At 38.0% G+C, this 10,784-nt stretch overlaps 1 protein-coding gene across 1 annotated transcript in view; it reads left to right on the forward strand.

Moving 5' to 3' along the window:
- Positions 1-4,984: 4,984 nt before the first annotated feature.
- The window catches only part of sparc (secreted protein, acidic, cysteine-rich (osteonectin)), an 18,245-nt gene continuing 12,445 nt past the window's right edge, over positions 4,985-10,784 (forward strand). Inside the window, exon 1 of the mRNA XM_007555043.2 lies at positions 4,985-5,092. The gene's annotated coding sequence lies outside the window, so the exon portion shown is untranslated. The remainder of the gene's footprint in view (positions 5,093-10,784) is intronic.

Genomic DNA, 10,784 nt, shown 5'->3' on the forward strand with positions numbered 1-10,784 from the left:
CATCAAGTAGATATATTTACCATCCAGTAAGAAGTTTGTAAAAATTCTATACATTTTTATATTCTCCACCTGAATGAAGTAGAGACACTGTGAAGATGAAATGTAGCAACATGTTTTGTTTTCAAAGGAGGTCTGGGATTTAGACGTTCCTGAAAACAGTCTGTCAGAGCCGCCACACTTCCACCTGATGGAAGGTTTCAGGCTGTAATTACTCCAACACAGAGGACTCCACAAGAGGAGTCCACCACAGGTTTCCAGGATTTGTAAAGGACGCCCATAGTCAGGTTTCCAGAATCATCCTCAGAGGATCAGTTAGATCACAGGGTGTGGCTAGAAGAACTGGTCAGCATGCTTCCCACCATCAAAACCACAAAACGTGTTTATGTTCTGGATTGTAGTACCAAAAAATGCATATAGGCAAGAACATCCAGCACTGAATACATTTTCTAAATGTTTTGAACCACCGGATTGTTAGATTTCAAACAGGTAACAAAAAAGATTTTATCTTAAGAATGCAAACAGAAATTTGTACAGTGTCCAGATATGAAGCTGCTGCGCAAACTACAGAAAAATACCAGATTTTAGTTTTCTAGTCTTCATAGGTTACAAGAGCTGTGGCTGAAACATCAGACAGCCTCAAAGTTTGCAACACAATGCTATCAGAAATAGAGTGGAGGCAAAAGGAAAGAGGATGAATTTCAGAATAAAATGTGGTTGATGTGTGAACCAGAAGAGCTAAACCAGTGCTGTGAAACCCATCTCTTTACTTTTTTTATTTTTTTTTACTGAAAATAGGATAAGCATCACACACTCTGTTTGGACACATAAATCAATTTAATCAATTACTTTTTTTTTAGTTTATAGAAAAGTCAAGCTTAAATAAAAAAAAACAACAACATGATTTTGAGAAAACAAGCCTTGTGGCCTTGTGCCACCATCCTCCAGACTTTCTCCTTCTTACAAACTGAAATCAATCAGCCAGTCAGCATCTGGATCTGGATGGCAAAGACAAAGAATAAAGAAAAAATCATCAGACATTTTCAGCAGATGTTCCCAGTATGATCTTCCAGCTTCATCTGGTCTTCATTTTTCTCTAATTCATTTTCACTTTAAACTCACTGACGTGGCAAAGGAGCGCCTTTTACTGCCTGATTGTGCTTAATACAGTTGCCTGAGCTGTCTTTTGCCTTGTCCCTCTAATCTTACTGACTAAACTGCTGAGCTGCACTTAATCAAACAGCAGCAGGCAAAAATACAGCATAATTGCAGCATTTTGCCAAATCTTTTGTTAAGCAGTCGTGTGCAGCTGCCACGTTTACATGAGAGGGTGAGGAGATGGCAAAGGGAGCAGGGTGTGAGAGGAGAGAAGGGAGAATAAAAGGCAATCAGAACAGATGGGAGGAGAGAAGAGAGAGTCATGTTCTAACAACACCTCCTCTCCATCAGCAGCTGGATTTCCAGGCAGAATGGAAAAACGCCACGTTGCATTGCAGCTTTCACCCCCTCCCTCACTTCATCCCGTCGTCCTACTTCCCGATCCTGCAGCTGTTCTTCACATCTGCACTGATCTGGTCTGTGGGAACAGACAGGAGCAGCCCACAAAACTCCAACAGAGGAAATAAAACCTTTCCAGCGTCCTTTTCAGACAGGTGTTTGAACATTATTTTAATAAAATAACTGAGATGTGGAGAACTAATTGTTCCATAGACGGTGAGTTTAATCATAACTCCCCAGAGGACTAAAAATATTCACTGAGTCACATAATTCCCGTAAATATAAGCCTTCAGAGGCTTTGAAACAGAAACATTAAGATTTGTAATGCAAAATTAAAAAGTTAGAGCATTTTAATAATTATGGTGCCCAAATGGACTAAAACAGAAACAATGTGTTTTTGTCTGGGAATTTTTACCCAGAACCGAATGTGTCTTGATTACTGGGTCATATTCCCAAATGCAAACCTAAACTTTACTGTGCATAAAAATGCTTACAAAGACTTCAGACACTTTTCTAGGCTGGGAGGTTTTTTGGAAACATGGATTCTGGAACAATAATCCAGGTCTTTCTGTGAAGAACTAGAACAACGAGGAAAATAATCCAGACTTGGTCAGCAACTAGTCTGCTATGGCATGGATAATCAGAATACTTAGCAAGCTTAATTTTCCCTTCTGTGGCGACAAAAAAAGAGCAGAAGGGATATTAGAGTGGGACAATGGAACATCACAATCTGTATTCATTCTTAAAGCTTTTCTGGATGCTAATCTAATGTGTTTGTAAACAGCTAAACAAAGCTGAAGGTTTGTTCAGAACATCTGAATTAAATGAAGGGTTCATTACCAAGCTTCTGTAGAAATGGATCACATGCTAAGGTGGTCATTTAACTCAGCCGGCCCAAAGCAGCAAGTACATTGATAGGACTTTTGCACCATCGCAGGTTGGTTTCCGGATGCGTTTTAGAACCGATGTTGTGTGTTTCCACAGTCAAATAGGTTTCACAGCACCAGCTGTGTATTTTTTATTTATTTATTTTTGCATGATTTGTGACATTCTCTGTGGTCTGGTCAACAGCTGGCAAAAAAAGCCAGTCAACTGAGCAAAGAAACAACAAAGAAGCGTAGCAGCAAAGAATGCACAATGGTGTGTTGAGGAACAGCTGATTTTATTTTGGGCTGACTGGGGGGCTGGAAAGCAGAGAGACATGATGACATTTGTCTCACTGTTACGTTGCAGTCAGAGTGAACACTGTTGGCGATCAGTTGAAAGGTGTGGGGATTATTCAATTAAAAGAAGCAACATTCACAATTCGGCTAGCTCTTCCATCTTGTTTTTATGTAAAACGTTCTATGAATGTTCATAGAGGTATTTCTGAGTTATAGAGTAAATACTTATGGAAAACTCAATGGAAAAGCTTCATGACTCGTCTTGTCAGAGCTTAGGATTGGACCTCTAACCCCTCAGAGTGGAAACACAAACATGTCGCTAATGTGCCAGCATCCCAGGAGCGTCTTGAAATTAGACCAATGCAAAGCTTTTGTACACCCCCTCCCCACTGAATGAGGACCCCACTGAGCTGTACGAAACAAAACAGAATCAAAAAGAACATGGATTTTTCTTTTTCATGCTACCCACTAGGATTTAACCAGCTTCAGCAAACAATGCAGATTTTTCACACAATCCTCGATGCTTGGTTGTCTAATATTCGCCTCTTATTCGCATCATGGTTTTACCTATTTGATAACAAATTCAGCTTAGATCAATTAGGTAACACTACTCACAACAACTGTCAATTCAAGGCATTTTATAAAAACAACAGATCCAGTTAGTATTGATGAAACAGGAAGAATGGATGTGTCAAGGTTCTGACCAGCAATTCTTTCAGTCCGGTCTGCTTAGTTCAGAGGTCAGCGGCCTTTACAATCATTTACTGCCATTTTTACTCTCTGTGCTACAAAGTGAAATTTGTCTGCATCTGCAGAACCCACACAAACCTTCGAAGAAGATAACCTAGGTTTTGTAAATATCTTTAAGAAATTGATTTTTAAATGTTTGTTTATATGGAACCAAATTTTTATCTCTACTTTTAAACTGAGTGTCTAATATTTTTTATAAAGCAAAGAAAAAAAAAACATGCATTTGTATCCTTAAAAAAGGGGAAAACAGTAAAAAACTGTAAAATCATTACTTTTGGAAATTACTTGCAAAAATGATGCATTTATATTTATTTTTATATTTCATAAAACCTTTTTTTGGCACTTTTATAGCTAAAACACAGAAGAGTTTTATATTGTTCTTCCATGTTCTAAGTCAATTTTCTTTAAAGGGTTGCTGGTACAGATTTCCAGCGGTCCTTGGGCAAGAGGTAGGGTTCAAACTGGGAGCCCATCACAGAGACACACAAATACGCACACACACATTCATGCCAAAGGACAGAGATGTGCCATCACCTGTTAGGACAGCAGCATCTGAGTCATGAAAAATTAAACAACCTGATAAAGAAGGCCGTTTCTAACCTCGAGAGATGATGGTAGAAAAGGATTCTGCTTTAAATTACCATCATTGTGGACCAGCGGGAGCAACGTCTTCTTCAGACTGTTACACAACGACAGGGTGTCTTTAGTCAGAGGTTTTTCAGAACCGATGTGAGACAGACCTGTACCATCAGGAGCTACAACAACTCTTTGAAAAAACTTGTGTGAGTTACAACAATATTTAATTTACCTTTCTATTTCTTTTTGTTCATTGCAAATTCTCTCAATCTCAGTTGAATGAAGTGAAAAACAGTGTTTTAGTCTCACCACCGATTATCAGTTTAGTTAAGGTCTGAACTTTGACTGGGGCTTCTAACCTTGTCATTACAGCTTTGCTTTTACAACTTTGGGAAACTTTATACCAATTCTCCCCAGTATTTTACTCCTTTCATCTGGCTATTAGCTTTGATCAGCTTCCCTGGTCCTGATAAAGAAAAGCATGATTACAATGTTGCTGCCACCATGTTTTACTGTTTACTAACCAACGTCTTTCCTTTGTACATGGTTGGTGGCAAATCATAAAGGAGACTTCTGATAGCTTTCTTTATACAATTTTTTATTTGTTCTGCTCTCACCTAAAGCCTAGTGCATTGTAAAGAGTGTACTATGAATAGATATGTTAACAGATTCTCCAACCTGAGCTGTGCATCTCTGCAGCTCCTCCAGAGTTACCACGGATCTCTCTGTCTCGTTCTTATTTAAAATGCTGTATGAGATGGTCAGAGTTTAGTAGCACTATGCATCATATAAACTGAAGTAACTAATTGAAATTTTTTTCTTGTTGATAAAGCATGCTCAACCTCAGACATCTGTAAAGAAACTTAAGTGTATTTCTCAAGCCGGACTCTTGAACTTCAACCTGCCTAAGGGAGCGAAGAGTTAGTTTTAAGCCCATCCCACCAGTGCAGGAGGAGACTGGGAGGAGGCTGTGGGAGCAAGAGTTGTGTCCAGACTGGGACGTCCCACTGGAAATGTCTTCTGAGTGAACTGGTGAGGCAGTTAGATCTTCCCGGGGCCCCGCACACGGCTGACTTCTCTCCAAGCGTCCCTGCTCTGCAAAGCTGAAGGTAGGAGGTCTCACTCTGCCTCAGATTGATATTTCTCTTTATTTGAGCTCCGAGTTAAAGCTTTCTGCAACTTGTGGAACTATTTTGGCATTCAGCTGTAAAACTGCTCTTGAAGGTGAAGTTTGGCCACTGATGGATGGGGAGAAATTTTGTTTTCACCATCGTAAGATTTAAGAAATCCTCTTCAAAAAAAAGTGTCTGTTTTTCTAAATAGATAGAATCTTTATTTCTATATTTGCCCACATTTCCTTACTTTACAGTCCTAATTTAAAGTCTTTCTGATTAGACAAAACTTATTTTAAACTAACTTACTGTCAAGCATTTCATTCCAAACTGGAATGTGCTAAAAATGGCTTCTTTGTTGTTCAAACAGTTGCCAGGAAAAATCATTCATTATATGAACACAGTCTGTGATTTGGGAGATTATTGACTGTGGAGCTATTGTGTGCCACATCGGCAACAGGAGGAGGAGGAGGGGGGAGAGGAATTAGGACACTGGCATAGGGGAGGAGGGATGCAAACAAGTCTTTCTGCAGGTTAATTTTTGTTTTCCTTTCTTAGCTAATTTTATTCTTTACTTTAGTTTGATGCATTAAGTACCACGATCTTTGTTGCTTTGAGATTTCCCAGTTTTGCAGAGGGTATCAAGTTCTGCTTGTGAAAAATGGGGAAAGAAAAGAGGGAGGGATAAAAAGGGATAACATTTCAGTTAAGCCAGGCAGAGAAATGGGAGCATTTCTCCACAGACATCCCTCTCTTCTCCTTCCCTCCCTCCATCTCCTCTGTGACTCCATTCCTTGATTACTCCCATGTAAAGGAATGCAAGTTGCTGTGGTGATCAGTTGCCAGCTGTTTGCTGTGAGTCAAAGCAGACACCTAAAACTATTTTAATGTGATCATTTCCTTTGTCTTACAACCATGTAGAAACTTTCAGAAAGCCATTTTCATGCACAAGTCTAGTGTCAGACAAAAAATAGCTTCCCTAGTTTGGTTAGAAACATGATTTCCAGCTGATTTGTCAAGACTTTTATAGATCACAGCTCTTTATCCGAGCTCTGAAAATCTGTCAGAAGTGATTATTTGACAATCACTGTTGTAGCTACATATATTAGAAGGTTTTGTAATCAAATTTGCATTACGTAGGTATCTGGCAATTTGATTAATGTTGCATTTAGTTAAAAAGTAGTTGTACTACAAATGTTAACACCAAAACAAGCTACAATGGACTAAATTTCCCATGCCGCCAGGGAAATTTCCTCCCTTTTCTTCATTTAGAAACACTTCTTGTTTTCCTCTTTCGTCACACCTGTTTAAGATTTCTCTGAAGGCTCATTTAGAGGGAATAAAGCACAGTAATGTGTTGGCATCAGTGAGAGCGAAGCCGAGACTGAGTCTCTGGTGCCTAATTGTTGAGGTGGCAGGTCTGGGCTGAAGTGTTTGGAGGAGGAGAAAGGAAAGGAGGGGAGGAAGAAAGAAAGGGGAGGCGGCATTGGAGCTAAGGATGCTGTGGAAAACTGATCCAGAAAAGCTGTAATCTCTTGGCAGGAAGAAGGAGGATTATGCTGCTGTCTAGGCTGACGTGGAAAGGAAAAATCTGGATATTGTTCCTGTGAAAAGGAAAATAAGAGTAAAACATAGCAGGCGTGAAGAATTAAGGCAAAAAATGGAAATAGATCAGAGAATAATAGAGACTCATTTTTGTTTTGATCTGATTTCCTCAGAAAAATCCTAGGGCAAATTGCTAATTGCAAATTGCTAGAACTATTTGTTTCTATGTGTTTGGATGTGATTTGAACTACTAAGGTAGAACCTTTGTGCACATTTACTTCCAATCACTCAACAAAAAAGACTAATTTATGTGTTTGTTTTATTTAAGTAACCTCTTAAAAACCGAAACGATTACACTCCTTATAAAAATCTAACTTGCTCACAGAGATTTGACCGATGACTTATTTTGAGCAAGGGAGGCAAACATGTCATGTAACAAAAATAATAACATTCAGTCAGTCAGAGACAGTCATTTTCTGCAAAAGCATCTAGAAAATCACTAATCAGGCATTGGATGACACACATTTCCCAATTTCTTTGATTCACATATTTTCTTTTCATTTTTTTAAACTTTTAGATATCTTTGATTATGTTGATGAAAAAGGGATATGATTTGGCCAGGTGTTGCAGAGTGAATTTATTTATTATTTTGTGATTTCTAAACAAATTAGATATTTGAGCTGTCAAAATGAATTAATTTTTTTAAAGTACACTACCACTGCTATTTGATTTCTGTTTTTATCCTTTTAAAATGTTTATGCTTTATTATTTTTCACAAAATTGAAATAATTTTTGTATGTTGCTTACATGCACTAACTTTCATTTATAGGACAGAAATAACAATACACTTTTTGATTACTTGATTTGATCAGAATCCACATTGAAAAAAGTTTTAACAATCTCAGGTTCAGATCGAAAACACAACTGGGATATATTAATTAAACTGAAGGAATGTTTTAGGACTCCAGTGGTTCAATTCATGGAATTAAACTTAATGCTATAAAAACTGTGAAGTGGTAGAAGAAAAGTCTGCTATGTATGCTGCGTCTCTCACAGATTCCAGACACAGGATTTGATCCGATTAGCTCCGGCGGGGGAAGGGAAAATCTGAGTTATAAAGAGGTCATGTGACAAACAGCCCAGGCTAACAAAGATCCTGACTTTTCTCTTCCACCTTCACACAGGTGCCTTTCATGAAAACTGCTCTTTGTCCAGGCGATTGAATGGGCACACCAATCATCTCAAGGGAGGAAAATTGAATTTGTTAGTCACTGCAGACCAACTGGGCTGCAACGTTTCAGCTGCCTGAACCAGAAACATAAGATTTATGAAAAACGAAAAAAGAAAACCAAAACGAGAAAGGTGTTGATGTAAGATATTTATAAAACAGTAACATATGAGATTTATGTTAAAATCAGTGGGTAACATTTACTTAAACATAACTTTTCCTATCAAAACCTTTAAGAATGGATAGCACAGTTTTGTTTGCATTTGTTAGCACTGCTTTAAACTCTGGAGACTGGTCACAAATGGGTCGTTCATCTTGACAATGACTCAAGACAACACCAAGGCAACAGAGCGGTGTCCAAAGAAAGATTACACTAAGGTCATGGAGTGATCCATCTTACAGACAATCATTGGATGAACCTGACCATTCAAGTTACCCAGCAGCAGCATAAAAACTCCAAAGAATTTATAAAGTTTCCTTGAGGACAAAAACTCTCCTGAGATCCACCCAAACCTGGGGACCAGCAACTAGAAGTGTCTCAGTGTTGTACATGTCAACAAATGCTGTTTTCTTTTAAGTATCTGCTCTGCAATTTCTCTGAATTGTATTCTTTCTTAACAACATAAGACTGATCATTTCTCCTTAAGAGAGCAAACATACAAATTGAGCAAGAGAAGGGAACAAATTCTTCATGCAGCAGTTTCAACTTCATTAAAGGTTCTTCAAATTAATTGCCAGACACTTGATAATGCAATGTTACCCTTCTTACGTGTCTTGACAGACTTTCAAGCACCTGTTTGACCTGCTCTTTGATCCTCTTTGATCTGTTTGGTCCTGCTGCCCCTTAAAATCCATCCAGATGGTGGTGGATGTCATAAAAGATGCCACCCCTGTTCTGGTTTGGTCAGACAGACAGACAGTGTCTTATTTGTAGGAATTTCACCCGCCAGGTTTGGCAGAGAACAAATAAAGAGCCAACAACATCACATAAAAGAGATCAATGACTAGACTGCAAATTACTGGAGATGTTTTCAGGTTTAAATCTAAGCTGTGTCTGTTTATGTTATAGAAAAGCAAGTCAACCATCAAACACTCCTTATATTTTAAGGATAATTTATCCCATCCACCTCCTGGACTTGGTGCAGACACAGGAAATTACTTTTCATTCTGAGAGATTTTGCAAATATTTCTCTGTTCCCAGTGTTGTTTGTCCAGACTGTTGGCTGTCACACAGACTGTTTATCCTCAGAAACCTGCCTGTTATGTCACAGAGGAGGGTGAGAACGAATTCCTTCAAAGCTCCAGTGGAAAAAGCAACATATATTACTGCAAAACTAGAGGAGAAATGTGAATTGGTGACAGTTCAAGCTCAGGCTGTTTTCCTCCAAAGCAAGTTTACACTTGCTTACCTAACCAACCCAAATTAAATAGATTTGTGGGGAGAAGGGGCCCCTTTATGAGCCTGAAGTTTCCCTTTTAGCCTCAGTCCTGTTTGATTATGAGAGCAGCTTTCCAAATAAAATAATTTGTTTTGCTGTTATGTCAGTTAGTCCCACCTTCTCCATCCCGAGTCTTCGACTAAACAGGAATCTTTTAAAACTAAATAACGAGTACATCAGGCCTTTCCAAATCAAGTATGATGCCACACACTTTAGAGATGACACCATTTCTGTTTTCTCCCATCGAGAATTCGTTCTGATATTTTTTTTCTTATCCATATCTGCCAATGAGTTCTCCTTTGCCAGAAGCTTTTTGTTAGCTCTGCTTCTTCAAAGGCACACTTGTGAAGGTTATTTGGACACAGCATCTGTGTCCCCTGCCAAAGTTTCTGTAATTTTCCACCTCTAAGATTTAGGTTTTTGACATCCTGGCTTGGTATTTATGGAGCTTCTCAAACAGCAGACTCTTGCTTTCAACACTTTGCTTTATAGTGATAAAGGTGCATTAGACGTTCTGTGTAGTAAACTTTTGGTTAAACCAAGAACCAATATAAACCTTTAAGAACAACAGTCAAGACAACAGTGGTAACCAACCTGCAGGTGTTAGGTTTTATAAATGTACTTTTAGCTGAAGCAGCGCAAAATATGGAAGAATCTACACAAGTTCACAGTTTTGAATTTATTGTTGATACTTCTTTCTAATCCACACCTTGTCAGAATTATATACACAACTGGTGCTAAAAGCTCATTTTCGTTTTCATTAAGCACAAGCAAGAGAGAGCAAAAGTGTGTAAAGCAGTCATTTTAAAGTGGTGCTGAACATTTTAACTACAATTTCTTATTGAGTAGCATATGGCGGAAAATGTTTGAAGGTATAATACAATTAGTATAGTCAGCTACTGGCATTATGTTAGTTTTACCATCTTAGTATAGATTTCAGACTTAATTTGGAGATTTTTTTTTTCTTTGACACGAGGCCAAAAGCAGACATACAGACTGAAACTTGTATGTATTTATTTTTGTAGTAAATAGCATTAGCAACCATGGCTATTGGGAATTTCATGGTTTAATGGTCACAGCTGAGTGGCTTCGCCTTATTTTATTTCCAGTGGCTTTAAGTACTAATTGAGAGAAAGTTGACTAAAAGTTGTTTTGGCTGTTTTTTAATTAGTTTTTTGAATGTCTGAGAAGGACCCAATCACAGGACTTAAGCAGGATGAAGGTGAACAGTGGTTTAACGAAATAAACATTCATGATTGTGGGAGAGGTTTTGAGTTTATTGAGCTTAAAAAGCTGTTATTGCTTTTTAAGGTGCTTTGGGTGTAACTGGTTGTAAATGGCTGTTGTGTCTTATGGTGGTAGAGGGATGATGGTTGTAGTAGTAACTGCTGTGCATTTTGAAAATGGATTATGCTTATTATTATTATTATTATTATTATTATTATTATTATTATTATTATTATTATTATTATTATTA

The sequence above is a fragment of the Poecilia formosa genome, unplaced genomic scaffold, assembly GCF_000485575.1.
Source record: "Poecilia formosa unplaced genomic scaffold, Poecilia_formosa-5.1.2 Scaffold68, whole genome shotgun sequence".
NCBI lineage: Eukaryota > Metazoa > Chordata > Actinopteri > Cyprinodontiformes > Poeciliidae > Poecilia > Poecilia formosa.